General features: G+C 44.3%; 2 long non-coding RNA genes across 2 annotated transcripts in view; one reads left to right on the forward strand and one right to left on the reverse strand.

Annotated features, from left to right (window-relative positions):
* Window positions 1-18,805, reverse strand: part of LOC308177664 — a 32,660-nt gene extending 13,855 nt beyond the window's left edge. The window contains exon 1 of the long non-coding RNA XR_013939292.1: window positions 17,823-18,805. This is a non-coding gene — a long non-coding RNA (uncharacterized lncRNA). The remainder of the gene's footprint in view (window positions 1-17,822) is intronic.
* LOC308177668 lies at window positions 4,759-6,453 on the forward strand. The gene is made up of 3 exons (XR_013939296.1): window positions 4,759-4,917; window positions 5,016-5,126; window positions 5,221-6,453. It is a non-coding gene; the product is annotated as an uncharacterized lncRNA (long non-coding RNA).
* Window positions 18,806-20,316: the final 1,511 nt, after the last annotated feature.

Consider the following 20,316-nt stretch of genomic DNA (forward strand, 5'->3'; position numbering starts at 1 on the left):
CTTACTCCTATCTTACTCCTATCTTACTCCTATCTTACTCCTATCTTACTCCTATCTTACTCCTATCTTACTCCTATCTTACTCCTATCTTACTCCTATCTTACTCCTATCTTACTCCTATCTTACTCCTATCTTACTCCTATCTTACTCCTATCTTACTCCTATCTTACTCCTATCTTACTCCTATCTTACTCCTATCTTACTCCTATCTTACTCCTATCTTACTCCTATCTTACTCCTATCTTACTCCTATCTTACTCCTATCTTACTCCTATCTTACTCCTATCTTCACAGTATCACAGATTTCTAGGTTGGAAGAGACCTCAAGATTGTCGAGTCCAACCTTCGACCTAACACTAAGTACTCCACTAAACCATATCGCTAAGCTCTACATCTAAACGTCTTTTAAAGACCTCCAGCGATGGTGACTCCACCACCTCCCTGGGCAGCCCGTTCCAATGCTTAATAACCCTTTCGGTAAAGAAGTACTTCCTAACATCCAACCACTCCCATCTTACTCCCATCTTACTCCCATCTTACTCCCATCTTACTCCCATCTTACTCCCATCTTACTCCCATCTTACTCCCATCTTACTCCCATCTTACTCCCATCTTACTCCCATCTTACTCCCATCTTACTCCCATCTTACTCCCATCTTACTCCCATCTTACTCCCATCTTACTCCCATCTTACTCCCATCTTACTCCCATCTTACTCCCATCTTACTCCCATCTTACTCCCATCTTACTCCCATCTTACTCCCATCTTACTCCCATCTTACTCCCATCTTACTCCCATCTTACTCCCATCTTACTCCCATCTTACTCCCATCTTACTCCCATCTTACTCCCATCTTACTCCCATCTTACTCCCATCTTACTCCCATCTTACTCCCATCTTACTCCCATCTTACTCCCATCTTACTCCCATCTTACTCCCATCTTACTCCCATCTTACTCCCATCTTACTCCCATCTTACTCCCATCTTACTCCCATCTTACTCCCATCTTACTCCCATCTTACTCCCATCTTACTCCCATCTTACTCCCATCTTACTCCCATCTTACTCCCATCTTACTCCCTCCTGCATTTGGGCTCATTACAGTCTTCAAGCTCAGTTTCAGCCCTCTTCCCCATTTCTGGATCTGCTGCCCAACTTCAGCAGCAAAAGAGCATCCTGAATGTCTGCCTGGTACTCTTCAACAGCTGCTTGTCAGACAGCTTAACTGCCATGGACCTCTCCTTGGATCCTCATGCTTACACTCTCAGACATACATTCAAAACAATTTACAGGCATCACTCCTGGAGTGGACCATGGAATCAGAATTAAGGTAAGTAGAAATCACACCAGTAAGATATGTAAGCATTACACAGAGGGCACAGCCCCAAAACTTGTCAGAGAACCATTCCAGCATTATTTGTGCATCCAAGTCTGGAAAACAAGATTGCAATTTACTCCCATGTTTATTCTCCTTCGCCTGCATGCCTCAAGCACTAACACAGATTTTGGTTGATGTGTGTTCTATCTAAAATAGGAATAAGCAGCATTTTGCAAGTAATACATGACATACAAATATCATAGCAGCAATAATAATGCCAGTTCATAAGACTGTATCGCCCTATGTACGGTGCAATTCTATAGGAACTCTTGTCTCTGATTTAGATAGATCTGTCTTCAGGAGGACACTGGGCACAGCAAGTCCTCATCGCAACAACACATTTTACTTCTGACACTTTAGGAAGAAGTCATCCAGAATCTTATTAGAAAAAATAGCAACATGTTCCCTCCTGAGAGGGAATCTGGGAGTCGATGAACTTGGAAGATGAAGATTTAACTACTTTTTCTGAACTGTTTCCTCTGTTCTACCCCATGTCATTTCCACAGCCAATGCACCCACAGCAGCTAAATGACAGCAGCCCTGGTGGTACCGCATGACTTCTGGAGAGGGCTCCAAGGGGCTGAGAAAACTGCAGCAGCTCCTGCCTGAGTCTGCCGGCACCTGGCAGAGCACAACAGCAGCCAGCTTTGACCGACCACACAAGACAGGCAGCAGGCCAACTGCCTCCTGGCTGCGTTCACATCCCTGAGCCATCCCATTCTCTGCTAGCAGGGGCAAAGCCTGCAATTCTGCTCCCCGGCTTAAGGGAAGAGGATGCCACCACAGGGAACAGAGGGCAGGGCAGCAAATCAGACCACTTGCCCATCTGGAACACGACCTCTGGATAGTGGAAGATGGACTTCAGCAATTTCACCTTGTCTGATGTAACCCTGCCTTCCAGCCGGGATGAAAGGAGCGACCTTGTGATAGGATTGGCTTTGTGATAGGCAGATTAGATTTCATCCTGACCTAGTTCTACTGAAGCAGCAAAAAAAAATCATGAATGAAACAATGATTGATGTTCCATTATTGTACAAGAACTTTGATTGTCAGCTGTTCTGCCCTTTAGTTAAACACACCTTGGACATTAGGCCAAGGTGACCACCCGATTATTTTCATTTACAAACAAGTGTCAATCACACAATACAAACAATCATCTGTATCACCATCTTCCAGCTCTTCTCATGTATTTCTCCCTCCCCCAATAGCCAGGCTAGGGAAAGACATATATAAACAAAAGCCTGAGGGGAGGGAGACGACCAGCAGCTCTCAAGGGCAGAGTGGAAGTCTGGACTTGTAAAAAATACTTGGGCAACAGTCCAAACAAATGGCCCAATTTTAGAACAACTAAACAAAGGAGAGCAGGATCTTGTCCTGCATCAGGCTTTCGAGGAGAGTAAGAACACACAGAACTGTGGTCCCAAAGCGTTCAGTATTGGAGGGTGCGAAGAAGGGCCTCCTCCAAGAAATTTGGGAGTTCTGCCCAAGAATCCACTTGGAGATGAAAGCAGAAAGTTAAGATACACATCAGTAAATGCCAGCTTATTTTTAAACCTGTTCTACAATAACTAAAAGCTGAAATGCACCCAGCAGGCACAGGTGGCTCTGGGGCTTGTCACCGGCTGTGACTGTCTTGATGCGTTGTTTCATTCCCACCACCAAGCTAGAAGATACACTTCCTTTATATATGTATATGTAGAGGCTTAGAGCTCCACTCCAAGAAAGCCCCCTGGCCACGATCAGTAGATGTTCTAACCCCTGAGCTGGGCAGGGGAGAGAAGGGCCATACCCAACCACGGCTGTTAGTTCTCATTTTCTGGTAACGTGTGCTCAAAATACCGAGCCATTAACTTCCTTGGGTATTTATTTTTCCCTTAGGAGAATTATCTGGTTCTGTGAGCCCTATTCATTTTAGATTCAAGTTCCAGATTGTGCAATTTCCCTGACACACCTCCTTTTATAAACCAGAAAGGAGCTGAACACTGCGAGAACTACAGACACCAGTTTTCTTGTCTGCTCCTTGCAATCTCCTCAGCTGAGAACATAACTGATACTCTTTGCTAATTGTTTTTATACAACCAACTCAATATAGATCTATAAAACATTCACAGGCAAATGATGGGACCGTTAGTGCTACACAGCCAACTGCAGCCAGGCACTAGGGAGTAACATACAGTCTGAGTTCACCCATCACCTCAAGTCTTTTACTCCTTCACCTCCTCTAGCACTAGCGGCGCATGCAGAGCTCTCGGTGGCTGTCATACATGGCACATCACCACAGACCCAGTTTGAAAGAATGTGGTGTTCCTGAAGCATGGACAGCACACAATTCCCCTGCACCATGAAATTCCAGGATCCTGGCCAGTCCCAAGGGTTTATTTTCCCTATGAACACACACACACACCCCTTCAACACCAAGCAGTTTTCTTGACCAGGAGACGGACACAGTGAAGCTGTTCCTTGCATGTGGTCCAACAAGTTGGAGAATACGCTGGGGCAAGAATCCTGGGAGTGTCCTTTTCTCCTACTCTGACCGACATCCAGCCCATTGACACATCGCCCTTCCTGACAAAGGCAGGAAAATGGCCACGTGGCAGAGAATACCAGGAGGGGAGAACATTTTCAGGGAGAGTTCTGCAAGCAGAGGGTCTCCCATGAGGCAGATGGAAAGGTATCAGAAGCCTTCTCTGTCCCATCAGTATGCCACGGCATGGACTGACTGCAGTGTCCTGAGAAGATTTAGATCTGATCTACACTGCCAGATCTCATTGATATCAGAACTGCACATACAATAAATATGAAGTATTTTATTGCTAGGTCACAACAGCAGCAGCCTCTTTTCTGTATTTATGCCTGCAAAATGTTGCCCCATGGGATAAGACAGGACCTCTGTACAATCCAGGCAATGGTGACAAGCCTCCTTTAAACACACTCATATGTATTTTTAGGAATAAGACCAAGTAGCCAACGAAACTTCCTCCTTGTTAAAAACTAAAATAAAAATGTTAGAGTGTCTGATGGGCTGGGAGCGAAGAAAAAACTGAAGTGTTGATCAGCTCAACAGCTGGAAAAATGACTGCTGGTCCAAATAAAGTTTAAAAAATCCTGTTAATATTTTAAAGACCGTGTGGCTGGAAAAAAAAAGAAGCAACTTTTTCGTCACTGTTAGGGATTTATAGCTGCTGGAGAGTCAGGTTTCCATAAACTCTATCTACTGTTTAATGCCACTAAGAGCCTGGAAAATTAACTTCTTAAATATTTAGCATTTATAGGTACTTACTCACTGGAAACCCAACAAATTTGTAAAGTAGATATGATAGCTACAGCAGGGATCTTATTCATTTCAACGTAGGATGTTTGAGGAGGGTGGGGGGGTGGGGGAACAACTTGTTTCTCTTTGAAAAGAGAAAAGCACTCTTGTCCTTGACCCCAGATAGCTTCTGTTGTTACCACCAGACAAGAGCGGGCTGCAAGACAAAGCGGAGGAGACCTAGGAAACTGTTAGTGCTGCTTCAGCCCTGACTGCCCTCACAACATGTAAGTATGTCAGGATGCTTTCATGCATCTCCTCCTTCCAAGCGTGCAGCCTAAGGGACAAAGCAGGCCTGGTTTTCCCCAACATCTTCCCTTTCCAGATGAAGCCAAGGGAAGCTGCAGATGCTCTGAGCACTTAAAGGGAGGTCCATGAAATCAGAGGGCACTTCTGAAAAGGACTTCTATTTCTCTGCACATTCTCACAGCAGCAGGTAAGATTTCTAGAGTATTTGGTTTAGAATTTTAAGTCATCTTAAGCAAAGCTAAATGTCACCTAGTAAATTACCAAAACCTTCTCAATTCCAGGGTCAACAGTCAGAACAAACTAGAATCAAAACCTCCATTGCCAGCACAACTCATCCTTCATTTCTTCAGAGCAGCGTAGCAAAGTTCTAACTTCGCTGTTCAGGTTTGTCTGCCTTGTTAGAAGTGATAACCAGCTGATCTGTTCTTCTGTTCATCCAGAAATGAATAAAAGTAGTCTGATGAACCCCCTACTTCTTCATTTCTCAAAGAAATCAAGGACTACTACAGACAAAGCATTCTTCCTGAAATACTGCAGCCTGCAGTTAGAGCTATCTACTACTTTTCTTGGCCAGCATTTTACTCTGGTCAGAGAATCCAAGCAAAGGAGTGGTCAGAAAATAAATAGCACAGCTCTTTTTCCCTGTGTCACTTGTGAAAGATTTATCATGATGATGACAATGCTAAAGCAAGAAAGGAGGCAGGCTGTTGCTCAGACACCATAGTGTTTGCAGAACTGGCAATTGTAAAAAAATTCATTTTCTTCACTTTTGAAATGAGCAAATTTATTCTGGGCTCCACACTGCAAAAATGAATGAAAGGAGAGGGAAGACAGATGCCAACTTTGCATGGGTCATTTCCAGATTCCAGCCTCCATTTAACATTGCTTTGCCTTTGATCCTCATATAAGTTCAAAAGTACATGTTTACATCAAGGTCATTACAGCTGACTCAATAATTTGGCAAGACAAAATGTTTAAAAGAAAATAAGTGGTTAAAGTAACTATTGAGGCTGTAGGGTTTTGTTATCAGTTTATGTCATGCCATAAAACAGAAAATGACCTTAAATATTGAAGGAAAAGACATGAATAAGAGATAAAACATAGCCAAGAACACCAGGATTCTGGATAACAATTTACAGCAGCAAATACTCTTGAACTGTTTAACTTTTACATGGGTTCCGAGCAGGAGAAAGTCTAACTCCACAGCAGGCAGACTTTAACCCTAGGAAAAAAAACTTTTCAAAACCATGAGGCTCTTTCATCATCCCTTGCCAGAGGATTTTTTCAGGTCTTTTCTGTGTGAATTATGAAAAGTCTGAGGATTGCTCTTTCCACTCCCCTTCACTTGAACTTTGCAGGCTATCTCATGGGCATAAGTCTTCCAGTTTTGCTTGAAAATGATGAGCATCCTGTAGCAGCTTCCTTTCTACAGGATTATTAAGCTCCATGAGCTAGAGAATATACACATACATTGCCCCTCACACACCCACTGATGTTTAAGTAACCTGCCCTCAATGGCAGCGTTAGACCCTGACAGGGAACAGTGACCATGTCTAATGCATGGTGGTCAGTGGCAGAGCCTCTGAGTTCACCTTGCAGACGAATAACAGGGATAGCAAAACCAAGAGAAATCAGGCTTATGTCGTCCTGGAGGAGGGAAACTGTGGGCTGCAGGCTGTTGATAGCTTATATCCCACAGGCACCACATTACAAGGCAGCCAGAGCTTGGATTGCCCCACATCCAGCATCCCTGCAGCTCAGAAGCCGAGGTCCTGGTTAGGAAGGACCTTAGAGCCCCCTTCTCTGCTTGACATCAGCCAGTGGCCAAGCAAGAGCAAAGAGATGCCTGGTGGTAGCAGCCCTTTCGCCAGGTAGCTTCAACACTGGAACATCACAAGCGGTAATAAAGATGTGTATTTTTCCAGTTTCAAAGCACTGCACAGCTCTGTAGGCTAAAGAGATGAGGTCTCCTGTAAGCGTAGTCACCTTGTGGGACACCTGCTTTGCTATGGGGGCAGACCCTGACTCATTTCAGTGCAATGCAGCACTACTTGCATTGTACTGGCAATTTGTACGATGTGACCGCATGCACACGTGCTCCTTCACCATGGGAAGGAAAAAAATACAATCCCTGCTCTTAATTCTGAACAGATTTCCAAAAGCTGGGGAAAGTGAAAATAGAGGGCAGGTTTAAAAGCTGGCAGAACAATTCAGTGATTCATCAGAAACAAAAACTGCCACAAGAAAGGAACTTTCTCCAGTAAATATCTGTTTCTCCAAAACCCCAGCCAAGGTGATGATTTTAGAGGTCTTTTCCAACCTAAATGATTCTATGATATTAAAAAAAATATCTCCAGCTCCAGATTTAACCTAGGCTTATGACCCTACTGCAATATAGTCTAAACGCTTCCCACCTCCCATCTTGCAAGGCATATTCCTCCCACAGTCCCCATCCCTCCACAGGCTTTAACACTCCCTTAAGCCAGAAAACAACGAGCCCAGGGCAAACTCCCCCCATGCACCATGCTGGAGCCCCATCCCAAGCCTCTCCCCACTGCAGGGGGTGACTTGCCTCCCGCTGATGCTCAGAGCTGAACCTCACTGCCCTGGATGAGGCCCCAGCCCTTCCTACTCCTACAGCCACAGCCCATGACTCAGCCCAGCTTCAACCTCCACCACATGGGCGTCTTCCCTCTTCCACTGTGTGCTTGTCACCGAAAGAATGACACTTCCAGGAAGTTTCCCTTCCAGCTTCAGAACTTCCTAGAATTGATTAAAAAAGGCTCACTGGTCACAATAAGCTCCTAATTAATTGCTGTTGTGTGTATCAGAGTGCTTAAATATGACAGGGAACCACCAACTACCAACACAAATCCCCTCTTACCAACTCTTGAGCCGTTGCTGAGAAGAGTTACATTACCTCAGGCCATGCTCACCCACTATCTCATACCATCACATTTGCCCACCTGATTTGCCACCAACTCCTCTGTTTTGAAGCCTACCCACCTGCTTCATGGGCTCCAACAATATAAATTCCATTGCCTATTTCTATTAAACCCATCAAACCGTACTTCCCATTAGACAGGAGTCCCCCCTCCTCACAGGGCCTCGCAGGCCAGATTCCTGCAGTTCCCCCCACCTCTGCATCTGTGCAGAAGACAACGCTCGAGAGGAGAAAAGCAGCCACCAGACCACGAGACGTGGCAGGGGAGCAGCCTGCAAAGAGTGTGGCCACCCTGGCAGCACCTACAGAAACTGCTCTTAGGTGGAGATTTAAAGTCAGCCAGGTCTTGTGTCATCTTTCATCAGTCTTCTTGGCTTCCCTCTCTCTGAACAAATGACGAATATGACCTTCTTTGTTTGAGTTCTTGTGATGAAGGACTGTTTGCACAAGGCTCTTTATTTATTTTTTTCCTGCGGCTTGTTGACTTTTATAAGACATTCATAAATTTGTTCTGAGTGCCAGTGAGATGCTTAATGGTGTTAAAGGGAAGGTATTAAGGATAGTCGACTCATGTTAGAACAAGCCACTTGAAAGTAGCTATAAATATTTGTCTGGATTTCATTATGCTAACAAACAGCTTTTCTTTTTCTGCCCCCACCCCTCCACCCCCCTTAAAGAGTTGATTTCATAAACAGAAGAATTTTTACGTTAATATGAAAGCGTTCGTCTGGGTTTGTTTTTTTAATAGAAACTTTCCTATCGGGGACATTCGAGTCCTTGTATTCTGCCTGCATGAAATCAGCTCCCTTTTCAGGAAAACCTTGGCAGCTTAAGACCTCCAGGGTGAGCTCATGTTCTTCCACGCTCCCTCAGACTCATCTCTACTCTTTCATTGCTCTGGCACCAGGTTTAGGCTAGACTAAGGGACGGCAGTGTCCTAGAATAAAGCCAGTAGCTACACATTCTTCCTTATCCTGCTCATATGCACACTGCTGGAGGTTTCTGGATTCCTTCAGGACTGTAGCTACCGGTCACGTATTTTGGGAACTCCACCCTCTGGTCACATTGCTCTAAGGTCACACCGACACAGAAAGATGCAGAATATTTTGATCTTACTTGGTACCCAAGTCCCTCTCTTTGGGAAGCATTACCAGTAACTGGGGCCTACCGCTCGTGTGGTCATCCACCAGGGCCCCAGCAGAGACAGCTTCTGCAGGAGGATAGGCCAAAGCTACTTCTTGGAATCAGCAGGCGTCAAAGAGGAGGACTTTTCCCTGCCTCTGGCTTTGGACAGGCTGAGCCCTTTTCTTCCCAGAACAGTCTCTGCAGGCATTTCAGCGCGGAAAGCCCCAGAATTGTGTCAGGATGCAGTGGTCTGAGAACCTCCAAACAGCCCCAGCTGGGGCTCAGCCGGCAGGAGAGGAAAGGACAAGGGGTGCCCAGAGCAGCCAGGTGGGCTGCAGAGGAAGCCCCCTGCTTAGGGCAGGGATTAGGGAGCCAAGAAGAGTAGCAGGGCTGGGAGGTGCAGGGGTGTTGAAGAAGGGATTGATTTTTTTTTTAAGCTGTAGTGAGAATGAGGAGTTGTGAATACATATTTTAACTAATTTTCTTGGTGATTTCGCCAACTATAGCTCACTACAGCAGTCCAGAAAGTACCTGCAAGGAAATCTTGAACACTCAACTCTCACAATGCTGACAGCAAGTTTTACCCTAGGAAGTACTACCAGCTTTGGTCCAAGCTAGCAAATCCACTAACATTCTCAGCTTAAAATTACTTCTAAAAATACTCAAACCTAACATCCCCTAGAGGAATTTTCCAGACAGCAGGAAAAATGTAGAGAAAAATAAGCTTCCTAGTGTCTAAGGTGTCTCTATTTTTTTCTGGATCTCTTTGGATTTTCTGGATATACACACAGCTACATCCCAGTTCTCTCCCTTATAACACCATGTTGCAAACCTCCAGCATGGTAAGAGCTAAGACCTGGCAGATGGTCCAGGCCAGCAGAGATAACAGTAAGCACACCACGCAGATAAGGCACCTGCCTGGGGGAGGATGCAGACTTACCTGCCAACATGCAGCTCACTGTTCCTTTTGTTCTCCTTCCCCACTTTTTTTTTAAAAAAACACATGTACATCATTCAATTAAGTTTTCCAGTCAATGAAAATGTTAATTGCCATGCTTTGAAACATTCTGTACCCCGGTAGAATTAAATGGCAAACCAGCCGTTCTGATGATATCGTGGTGAATGATTTATCCAGTGATATAGTGCATTCCTACAGTGTGCTTAAGCAATAAGGCACACCGGGGAGAACATCTGAGTTATTACTTTGCCTCTGGTGTGAGCTACAGTCAAAGGTTAATGACCTTGAGCACCCAAGAAGTTCAATTAATGTCTTGAAATGGACTACCTCGAGGGGCAGACTGCTATTATTAAATGGAACATTAACGCAGGGAACACTATTTCATGCCTTTGCAAGGCTCTGTAAACACGGATAGAGTACTCCTCATATCCAAAGCATTCTAGCCATGTTTTTAAGTTAGCAAGTGCCTGAAGAGCTATTTGTTGAGAGATGGGCCCTAACTGCATTACAAACCTCAGTTTCCACCACCACAAGTCCAGACTGCGGTGTGAGCAGGGTTTGGGTCTAGCCCCTATGCTTTTACTACCCAGCTAATCTCAGACTTCTCGTTTAGATAATTTAAGATCTCAAAACTCATAAGTTGTGGTTTCTGATACTACCAGGATGCAGGCAGCATATGGTCTTATACTATTTCTCCCATTTCTTCAGTCTCCATCCCCACCAAAGTGTTCAAAAGCCTGAAATAGCAACATCAACGGGTGATACCAACAGTCACTCCCTCTGACCCCTCAGAGTAGGGGAAGCAGCCAGCTTGCCCAAGAGCCAGCAGGAGCCCATTTAAATGGTGGCACTAAGAGGACGTGGAGCTCTGAAGAAGCCTCCAAGGACCGTAGCTTACACAGGAATTGTTCACTCCCTCAGTACCACTGAGGATGTACATATGCTGCTCTGCCTCTAGTTGCCTGGTCCTCACTTCTTCCTCCACTGAAAACTAACGTAATATCATTTCTCTACAGGCTTTCCATCCATTTTTAGTTCATTTAAAGACCTTAACCCACAAAGGTTAAGGACCAAGCCAGTGATAACACAAGGCAGGAGCGTACTGCAGTACAGCCAGCCCAGGTTTGCTCTTCAGAGGCTCCGGGGCTGCCCCATCCTGGCTATAAAACTCCCTGCAAAAACAAATTGGATTAAGCTCAAGTGAGATTGTGTGAGATCTGGGCTGCAGGGACTTTTCACTCTAACCTTTCCTCAGTAAGAACCCCAAAGGCTCAGCATGACAATAGGACAAGAGAGAAAGGAGGGAGACTGAAGCCATGAAGAGAACTGGACTCCTGGAGAGAAGAGAACAAAAAGATAAGATGCAAGGTAAATAAAAAGGGGTGAGGGCTTAGCTGTGACTTCAGAGAGAGAAAGGGAAGGGGGAAGGGTCAGATTTTACACTAATTAACCTTGCCTCAAACCCTAGATGTCTGCAACAGCCCCAAGAGATTGCAGCATGGGCAAAGCTGCAAGTGACAGGCAGGCCTGACCCATCTCCACCCTTTAAGTTAAGGATGAAGAAAGCGACAGAAGAGTGACAGTTCCACCTCCAGATCCCAGGCAGAGTTTGCTATACTATAGGTCTGGCCTGAAAACTGAGTTTGATCTGGAATCTCTCCACAGCATCACTTTAGTTTTTGTAAGAAACAGCACCGAAAATGTGCACCTGCTCCCTGATACAAAGCACAGATGCACAAGCTAGCCTCTAAATGCAGGAGCTCCTGTTAATCCAGTGTGACTACTCACAACCTGAAATTATTAAGCATTTATTTAAATACTATCCTGGATCAGAGTATGTCATGAGTATCCTCTAGCTGCACAACTAGCTGCAGCAGCACCCAGTTCTGGAAAGGACGGTAAAATATAATATTGACAGAACGGTAAAAGTCATGCAGCAAGTCACAGATGTAGAAACTCTGAGGACTAATACACCAAATTGGATCTCCATGTCTTTGTACTACAGCTTATGGAAAGAGATATTGTATAGGTGTCTCTGTCCTAACTGGTTGATATAAAAATAGTGAGCCTCATTTGGATGTTCTGGCAAGTAGAAACAGGGCGACTGTCGTTTAATGCACATACTTGTTCGCTTGGAAAGAATTCAAGTTCTTTGTGTACTAACATTGAAAAAGCATCACAGGAAAAGGTGCTTTCCTCAAACACTTAACAACCACCTTTATTCTGATGAAGAAAACTATCTCCACAGCACAAGCCTGTCTTTCCTCTTTGAACCCCTCTAGAGCAGGGGATCCCCAGAAACAATGGAGGATCCCCCCCCAGAGCCTTTGCATACAGAAGGATTTTTCATTGTTTGTGTCAAGCTATTACAAGTATACGTACACCTAGAATTACTGTGTCACAGGTTAACTTTGACATATATTTCCCAGCATGATCTGCTGCCACTGAACTGTATCAACAGATCTTTGGGAACCCTGCTTTTTCAGGCTTCTGTCCAGAGCCCCCCTTTTTCTCCAGCTACAGAATTTAAATAAGAATTTCGCAGGACTTGGGAAAGCCAAGGTCAGCCCTGCCAGCACCTAGCACATTACAGTCTAATTAACAGTCACAGCAGAAGAAAGAACAAAGCTGCGTTCCTGCTCTTTCAGTATGAGAAATCAGCAATTGAGAATTCCTGCCTCCTGAAAAGTCTTTTGCTTCCCAGTCCAGTCTGAATTAGTTTAAGCCTGAGGCAGGCAAGCACGACAAGCCCCCAGGAATCCATAACCACCCTAATGCTTCTGGGTTGCAAAGCATCTCCACCACCATCTGTTTTCAGTCACTCCAAAATGAGTTCTGAAGAGTCAATTGTTTTCTTCTAGGAAAAATAAACATGCAAGCTGCTATTCTCCTGATTTCCAGCAATTTTCTGCTGTGGGTAAGTGTAGCTTCGGATTTTAGAACATAAGTCTCATTCTCATCCAAAGAATTTTGCAATATAATTACCTCATTTTTACTGACTTGGATAACTGCTGCCCTTAAGAAAAAAAGTGTGTGAAGTCTGCAAGACTAATCCCTCCTCCTGCCCCCTTTGTTATAAAATCTTGGAACAACTGATAGTGATTAATCTCACTCGATATTTCTTTGGTTCTCTATTTGTTGACTTAGGCATTTGTTTTATGACTGATTGTTTTCAGTTGCTTGGACAGCTGTCAGATCTGTCCTGTGGTTTGATTTGGCTTTCAGGGAGCAAGATTATTATTTCGTATTTTACAGCAATACCACATAGTGGCTGACAGAGGTGGCCCTTCAAAAACCATACATGTGAAACCAAAGCTACCTCCAGACTGGGAGAAGATTTGCCTGAGATTCTGCAGGCAGATTCTACATGCACATGGGAGGCAATAACACAGTATTTTTTTAATACTCCCAGCTTACATGCTGAATGCACATACTCTCAAGTATGTTGCCAAAAAGTCCAGCCCCAGGTGTAACAAATACTTGCACCCTCCTTGTACCTTTATCTCACAGCTGTATTCTCTGGCTCCACTTGTCCTCACCCTTACTCTCCTACTTCTCTTTCCTCATGAACCATCCACAGACATCTGTATGACCTCCCTGGCTCACCCTCGTGTCCTTCTGATTCCAGAAACCTCACCAGCCAGCCACTGCCTCAAAATCTGAATGGAGAAAGACCTGTTACCTGTCAAAGTCCCTCCCCTAAAACAAGCAGAATAAAGATTCTCTAAAGCAGATTTTTCATATTAGACAGTGCTTTCATTGCTTTCACATACAATGCTCACAGGTTTTGCTGGTTTCCAGAAAATATACAAATAAGTCAGAATTTATTCGGGAACTTCAGGGTTCTCTGTTACCACATTCGATTTTTCTATGACTGCTGTGCTCATTTATACACAATTTCCACACTAACAACTTAATTTAAAGCAGAGCTTACACATGAGTTTAAGCATATTGCAAGAGCAATGACTACTGACTACAGTTTGCTAGAATTTAAGCACTTCTGTGTAAAAGAACACTCTTGGCATCTTACAGGACACATTATTTGATCTCCCTAGCTTATCTTCATATTTGTCTCTGTCTAGTTACAGCCTCCTGCACCAGCTTAAGCCAGCACTGGATGGTGGAGGTTTAGCAACACAGCAACAGCTCAGAGGCCACACTTACTCCCTCTTTTTTTTTTTGTAATGTTACTTCCACTGCCCAAAGTTAACTGCATATGAAAACAGAACAAGTGCTCCAAAAGACCATGAAATGAGGCATGGGCATCGTTGTTTCAGCATGCCTCCACCTCCTACAAAGGAAGGTGCCTCCAGTTCTCCCCACCACCCTGAGACACCCTCTCCTTCCGCTGCCCACATTAGTCTCTCAGTCTGGCTACCACTGCCCTTCCTAGTAGGCTGTGTTACTGTCAGCTCTTTAAAAATAATCTTTTCCCACTTGCCAGATCATTATTTACCCTTTCAGGCCAGCTGAAGCATCTTAAATTATTTAGACAAGATGCCTCTCTGGTTCTCTTCAAGACTACAGCCCTGCTACTGTTTTCAAGCTTCACGCTCATTTCTCTTGGGTTTTTACTTTTCTTCCTCCAGCCCCCTCCTCCACAACATGCTGCAAGCAGTGGAAGTGAGCCCCATATTATGTATGACCTTAGAGACTTCTTAAAACAATAGACCTGAGCTTTTTTTTTTTTATTACCAAAAATCACTCACTGGCATCTTCGCTTCTTAGCTTTCTGAACCATAGCCATAAGTTGCTGGGAAACAGCACAACAGTTGTATCTTCATCTCTACGCCCTCATCACCTTCTCTAATATATTGCAAGGGTGGCCCATTAAATCCACCAGCCAAGTTCAGCCGTGCACGTTGCATGGGTCTAACACTACAGGCTGCAGTGAAGCTTCCCCCAGCTCTGCTCCCACACAGATCTTTCAACCCAGTTCCTTCCCAGTTCCAGGAATCCCACCACGCTCCTTTCCCCTCCATCCCTGGTCATCTTCAGGCTCCATCTTCTGCAGACACGTGTAGCACAGCTGCAGCAGCACTGTCTCCTCCCAAACCACTTGGATGCAGGACCGAGACTGTCCTTGAGCAAATCACCACAGTATTTCTATCTCTTCTGCTTTCCACCACTCTGGTCTCATTTCCATGATCTGACTCTTCTTAATCCACGTCACCCATTCTCACACCCTCTCACGTCACATGGTGAAGAAGGTGACAGTGTCAAACACTCTTAAATCCAACTAGACCCCATTTGCAGCTTCAGCTACCAGCTTAGTTCACCGCTCGCCTTTTAAACAAACACAAACAACTACAGAAGAGCTAGCAACAACAGAAACAGGCGGCGGCAGAGCAGTACACACTGAAACCCAGCATGGTCCCCCATTAGGGAGAAAATTTCAAGCGCTTTAATCATGACAAACAGTCTCTCGGCTGGTGCAGTGCCAGCATCTTCCACAGGAGTTCATCAGGCATGAATTGGCCCCATATGTGAAAACCCACTACAATTTGTCCAGTTTCTCCCATCCCTGCGGAACGAAGTCTCCATATGTGAGATCCCACAGAGCTGTCAGCCAATGTCACATTTCAATAACAGCAAAAATAACTGGGGCTGCACAAACCAGCAAAGCAATCCCATTGCTCATAAACTGGCAAGTGACCTAGGTTGGCAGTGTTTTTGTTGATCACAACCTTTTCTGTGGAACAAAACATAGGAACTATCAGGCCAGAACAGACTCAGTGATCCATCTTCTTGTCTTCTGTCTCCAGCGGAGGCCAACGCTGATACTTTAATGGAAAATTAAAAATGGATACACAGAGCCTGCAAGGCACCTGGGTCAGTTGTGCAATCTTCTTCCCTTGACCCAGGACACGGCTGTACTACTTTTACACACAACTGGGGTATGCCACGCTGTAGTACCCCAGATATATTTCTATATGACAGTACCCGATGGCCAAGTCAGAGGACCGTAATTTCTTCTTCCTTTTCATTTTAGCTTAATCTAACTGCAAGTCCTCTGCAAGAAGATCAAATCTTTGGCCTCTCACTACAGTCTGCAAGACTAGACTCTACAGACGAGTTCAACTTGGTGTCAAAGGGTGACATTTTTCTTAAGTATGTTAATGATTTTTCTTGCAGTAGTTGAAGTTTCATGACATTCTCTTGACCCTCACCCTGTTTCATAGCTCTAAACCCTTTCCTTCCCTTACCAAATTAAGGATGGTTAATTTGCTGTCTCTTTAGAGATCCTCTAACCCCTGACGTCATGAGCTTTTATTCTTTCCTATCTTTATTCCACATTATCCTGGACAAGCTTTTTAAAGTTCAGCTATAGACATACTTAGCTCGACCCTAAACCAACATTTTCTTCTCAGTTCCCACTATACAAACCAACAGATTAGGGGAAAAAAAGTAAAGATAGACTGAGACAATCTATTTTAGGCTGTTGTACCTGAAGTAGAGTTTAGGGAAGTCACCATACTGATGGTGATACACTGAAGCATATTCTTTCTAAACTGCAGCTATTTACTTTCTGCACGAGCCGTTTCATTTCCAGAGCAGAGACTGCAATCAGGGGCTCTTACATGCATGTTTTCTGTTGAAAAAAATCTGCAAATATTAAAGTAAAAGAAAATACAGTCTGGAATATTATTTCTTCTATTTTTCCCATCTCTTTGAAAGAAGTGTCTTTAAATGCTGTGCCTGTGAGCCTAGTAGAACATGTCAACATGATGAACTTCTAAATCCATAGTGGAAAAAAGCACATAGACACTTTTGTCATGAGCTACTGAAAATCAAAACATTTGTATCAATTTATATATTACTAGCACTCACAGCAGCTTCTGATTACAGAGCTTGAACTACGGAGACAAAATGCTTGCATCCATCCCTGAGCTGAATATTTTCTGAGCTGGCACCTCTGACAGCCCCACCACCTCTGTTAGATGATGAGCTGCTGCTCACGCTCCCATTGTGTGCCTTGCCAAGCAGGCAGCCTTCAGGCAGCCAAAGCCTCGCTTTGTCCAAACTGCACCCACCCTCTAGTGGGATGAGGAAAAAGTGCTTCTCCAGGCTGCTCTCTTATTTATACATTGTCTCCCAACACAGCACAGTTTGCTATATTACTCACAGAGCTTGCATATAGGATAGGCATGCTAAGATTTTTCTCTTTTTGCCTGCCTCTACCCACCATGCATCACGTGCAAAATATGCATTAATAAGACACATGAGCTCTAAAACACGGTTATGGCCCCGATGAGTTTCACCAAAGTTTTTTGGTGAAACTCATCGGGGCCATAACCATCTTAGAGATGAGCTCTTCCTTCTAGTTTTCCTTGCACCCTTCAGAGTTTGGCACCATTTTAACTACAATTTCATAGGTGACTAAGCACTTATTAACACAGGGAACCAGTGAGTGTAGCTACATACATTTCTTTCACTACAAAGGAAAAAAAATACACAAGAACAACAAAACAAGCCAACTGCCTCCACCCCACTCCCCCAAGAAAAAGTATATCCAGACCACTTTCCTTTAACTGTTAGAAAGACAAATATCCTTGGCTGCAGAACCAGGGATGTAGACTATTGGTGCTAAACAAGCATTGCAGCTGGGGTAAGACCTGTGAAAAGGCAGCAGAGCTGCAGACAAGTCACAATGCATGACCCAGGTCAGTTGTACAAAACAACAAGGGAGCAGCGCTTAGAGCAAACCAGTCTTGAAAGCATTCACAGCGACTGAAAGCCAACTCTTGCTTTCCACAGCCCTGCCAGGCAGAAGACACAGCGAGCTGCCCTGCAAGAGATGGACAAATAGAACCAAGGATGACCCCTCCACCAGCCAGGAATGCAGCCCCCAGTACCTGGGCAAGAGCTGAGCAAGTCTGGTGGCCACAACCAAAGTCAGCAACGACCCAGTTCCTGAGGCAAGTCCAAATGAAGCCAGGAGCAGGAGGCACAGCTCCCAGAGGGACCTCTGGGGATGAGGGACTCAGGTGGAGCAGTTCAGGGCACCCCTCAGAGCTTGTTAGCAGCCTGGCAAACATCTTTATAAACCCAGGCTAACAAACCCAGTGAATTCAGGTGAGTCAAATTAGGTCCAAAAGAAAGAAGTAAGGACTTACAACTTGCAAAGTTAAGAACTGTTAATAAATATATATCTCTATACTGTCCACAAATACAAAGCTGAAACTTGCAAATAAATGCAGTCTTTAGCCATAAACTCTGAAGAAAGCTGGAGGTAAAGAACTGAATCTACAAAGAGCGATGCCTTTTACTGGTCTGACATGCACGACAGCATGCACGACCGCGCATTACTGGTCACTTCAGCAAGGTGAAGGACAGAAATACAGCAGGCAAGGCTGTTCAAAGTAAGAGAGGACCTGGAACAACTGAGCAGGAGTGCACAGAGCCCAATCCTTGCCCTGAAATGATGCAACCAGCAGTCTCCAGCAGCCTGCTAGGCAGACTCAGGTCTAGAATGGAAACAGCATGAAGCGAAGAAGGGGGGTGTGGAATAAAAATAAAGCTATCTTTCATAGATCACATGGTCCCACCAGGAAACACGGAAACCTCTGACTTGTCTGGCTTTCTGTCTCTCCCTCCCTTCGGGTCTTTTGCAGAAAGCATAGCCTGTGTGCCCAGGAGGTGATGAAATCCCTAATGCTGTATGGCACATGGGGAATTTGGGGGATTGCAAAACAGGATGTTTCTTGGAGGAAATACAGTCTCAGCAAGCAAAAGGTTCAAGTACGGTACATCTCACAATGATGTAAGAGTTTGATTATGCATCTCGCTTAAAGCCCAGCTTCGGGTTTTAGTTCTAGTAGAACTAATAGGCAACACCTGCTGCGATGAAAACAATTTCCGTCCCTGAACTCTAGCAGAAGTGTTTATCTTTTGAGTTAGAAAATGTTTCTCTAATGTCTGAACAAGACTCCAGGGACAGGAACATATGCCCAGAACTGACATTTCTGCGCAACAGACAGCTTACAAAAATAAGAATTAGAAAAACCTGGTATCATCAGACGTCTCATCCAATAAAGTCATTAAATGGAAAGTACAGCAAGGTTCTCCTAACGCTTCCTTCCCTGCCACTGTAGCCCAACTTGCTCTTTGTAGAGCAGAAACAAGAGACTACTGAAAAAGCTTGCTGGGGTAAAAGCTGAGTTCAATATTCAGGGCTTACCCAGAGCTGGCCCTGGCAAAACTGTCATAGGCTTCAATGGAAACACTACCCAAAAGTGGGCCTCAGGACTTGGGCCTCTTGGTTTTAGTTACTAATTTTATTATTAAAGGTTAAACAGAGCTGTTGACAGTACAAACGATTTTCTTACGTAAGCAGTGAAAGGGAGATTGTCAGATATGCAAGATAAAACAATACTGCCAAGTCAAGGCAATATAGGTTATGGGTGAACGTCCTTTCCCAGAACATGCTGCACCAAATCCTGAGTTTCCTCCTCTTCCTCAAGCAAAACTCCCATTTAAATCAACTGGAGCTCAGTAGGATCATGAGGCAGAGTCAAACCAAAGAAAGGACCTCGGGGTTCAGCCATGGCCACTACAAGGAGTTTGAGAGACTGGAGCTGTTGAAAATGAAGAGCTCTCACTTAACAGAACAAAATGTGTAAGCAGCGAAAGTTCATCAACACCAACAGAAAGGTGGAAAAAAAAAAAAGAAAAAAAAAAAAGCATGCTTTGCTTTGCACAGAGAAAAGAAAAGGCACAGGTTCCAGGCTTAATCAACAAAGCTGAGGGGTGAAGCATTGCTTCATTTTTGAACTTACAGAGACTGTTTGTCCTAATAATGTGCTGGAATGATAAGACAGACCTGACCGAGGGTACTCTTTTGCTGGGGTACCAAGAACAGATGTAAATCCTGAACAAATTCATTATTTAGTGCCAATTAAATACTACAGCTACAAAATAGGTGCTTCAGCCATTCCGTTAAACACACACAACCCTTAACAATAAACCCCTTGATGGCAGGAATATCAGGGAGGCATACAGGGCTTTCCTCCCATACTTTCTGCTATGATATTATTTATCTATTGCTTGGACACAGAGTCTTGTTTTTCATTCCTGAGCAAAAATAATAACACTGAACGATGCGATGGTTAAAAATAATAATCATCCAGTCAAAAGCAAACTGTTCTCCGTTCAGTCTAACAGCCCCTCATTGGTTTGGCGATTAGGTGGCAACCCATAAGTTAACTTCCTGGAAAATCTACTGGTTTTATAATGAAATTGCACTGTCAGAACCATACGATCGTTCTGTCTTTAATAACAATGCAACAGACGCTGCGGGAAATTCCTGTGGTCGTCTGTCCTCTTCAGATACAGCTATCATCCAATAGA

The sequence above is a fragment of the Anser brachyrhynchus genome, assembly GCF_964034855.1.
Source record: "Anser brachyrhynchus genome assembly, chromosome: 14".
NCBI lineage: Eukaryota > Metazoa > Chordata > Aves > Anseriformes > Anatidae > Anser > Anser brachyrhynchus.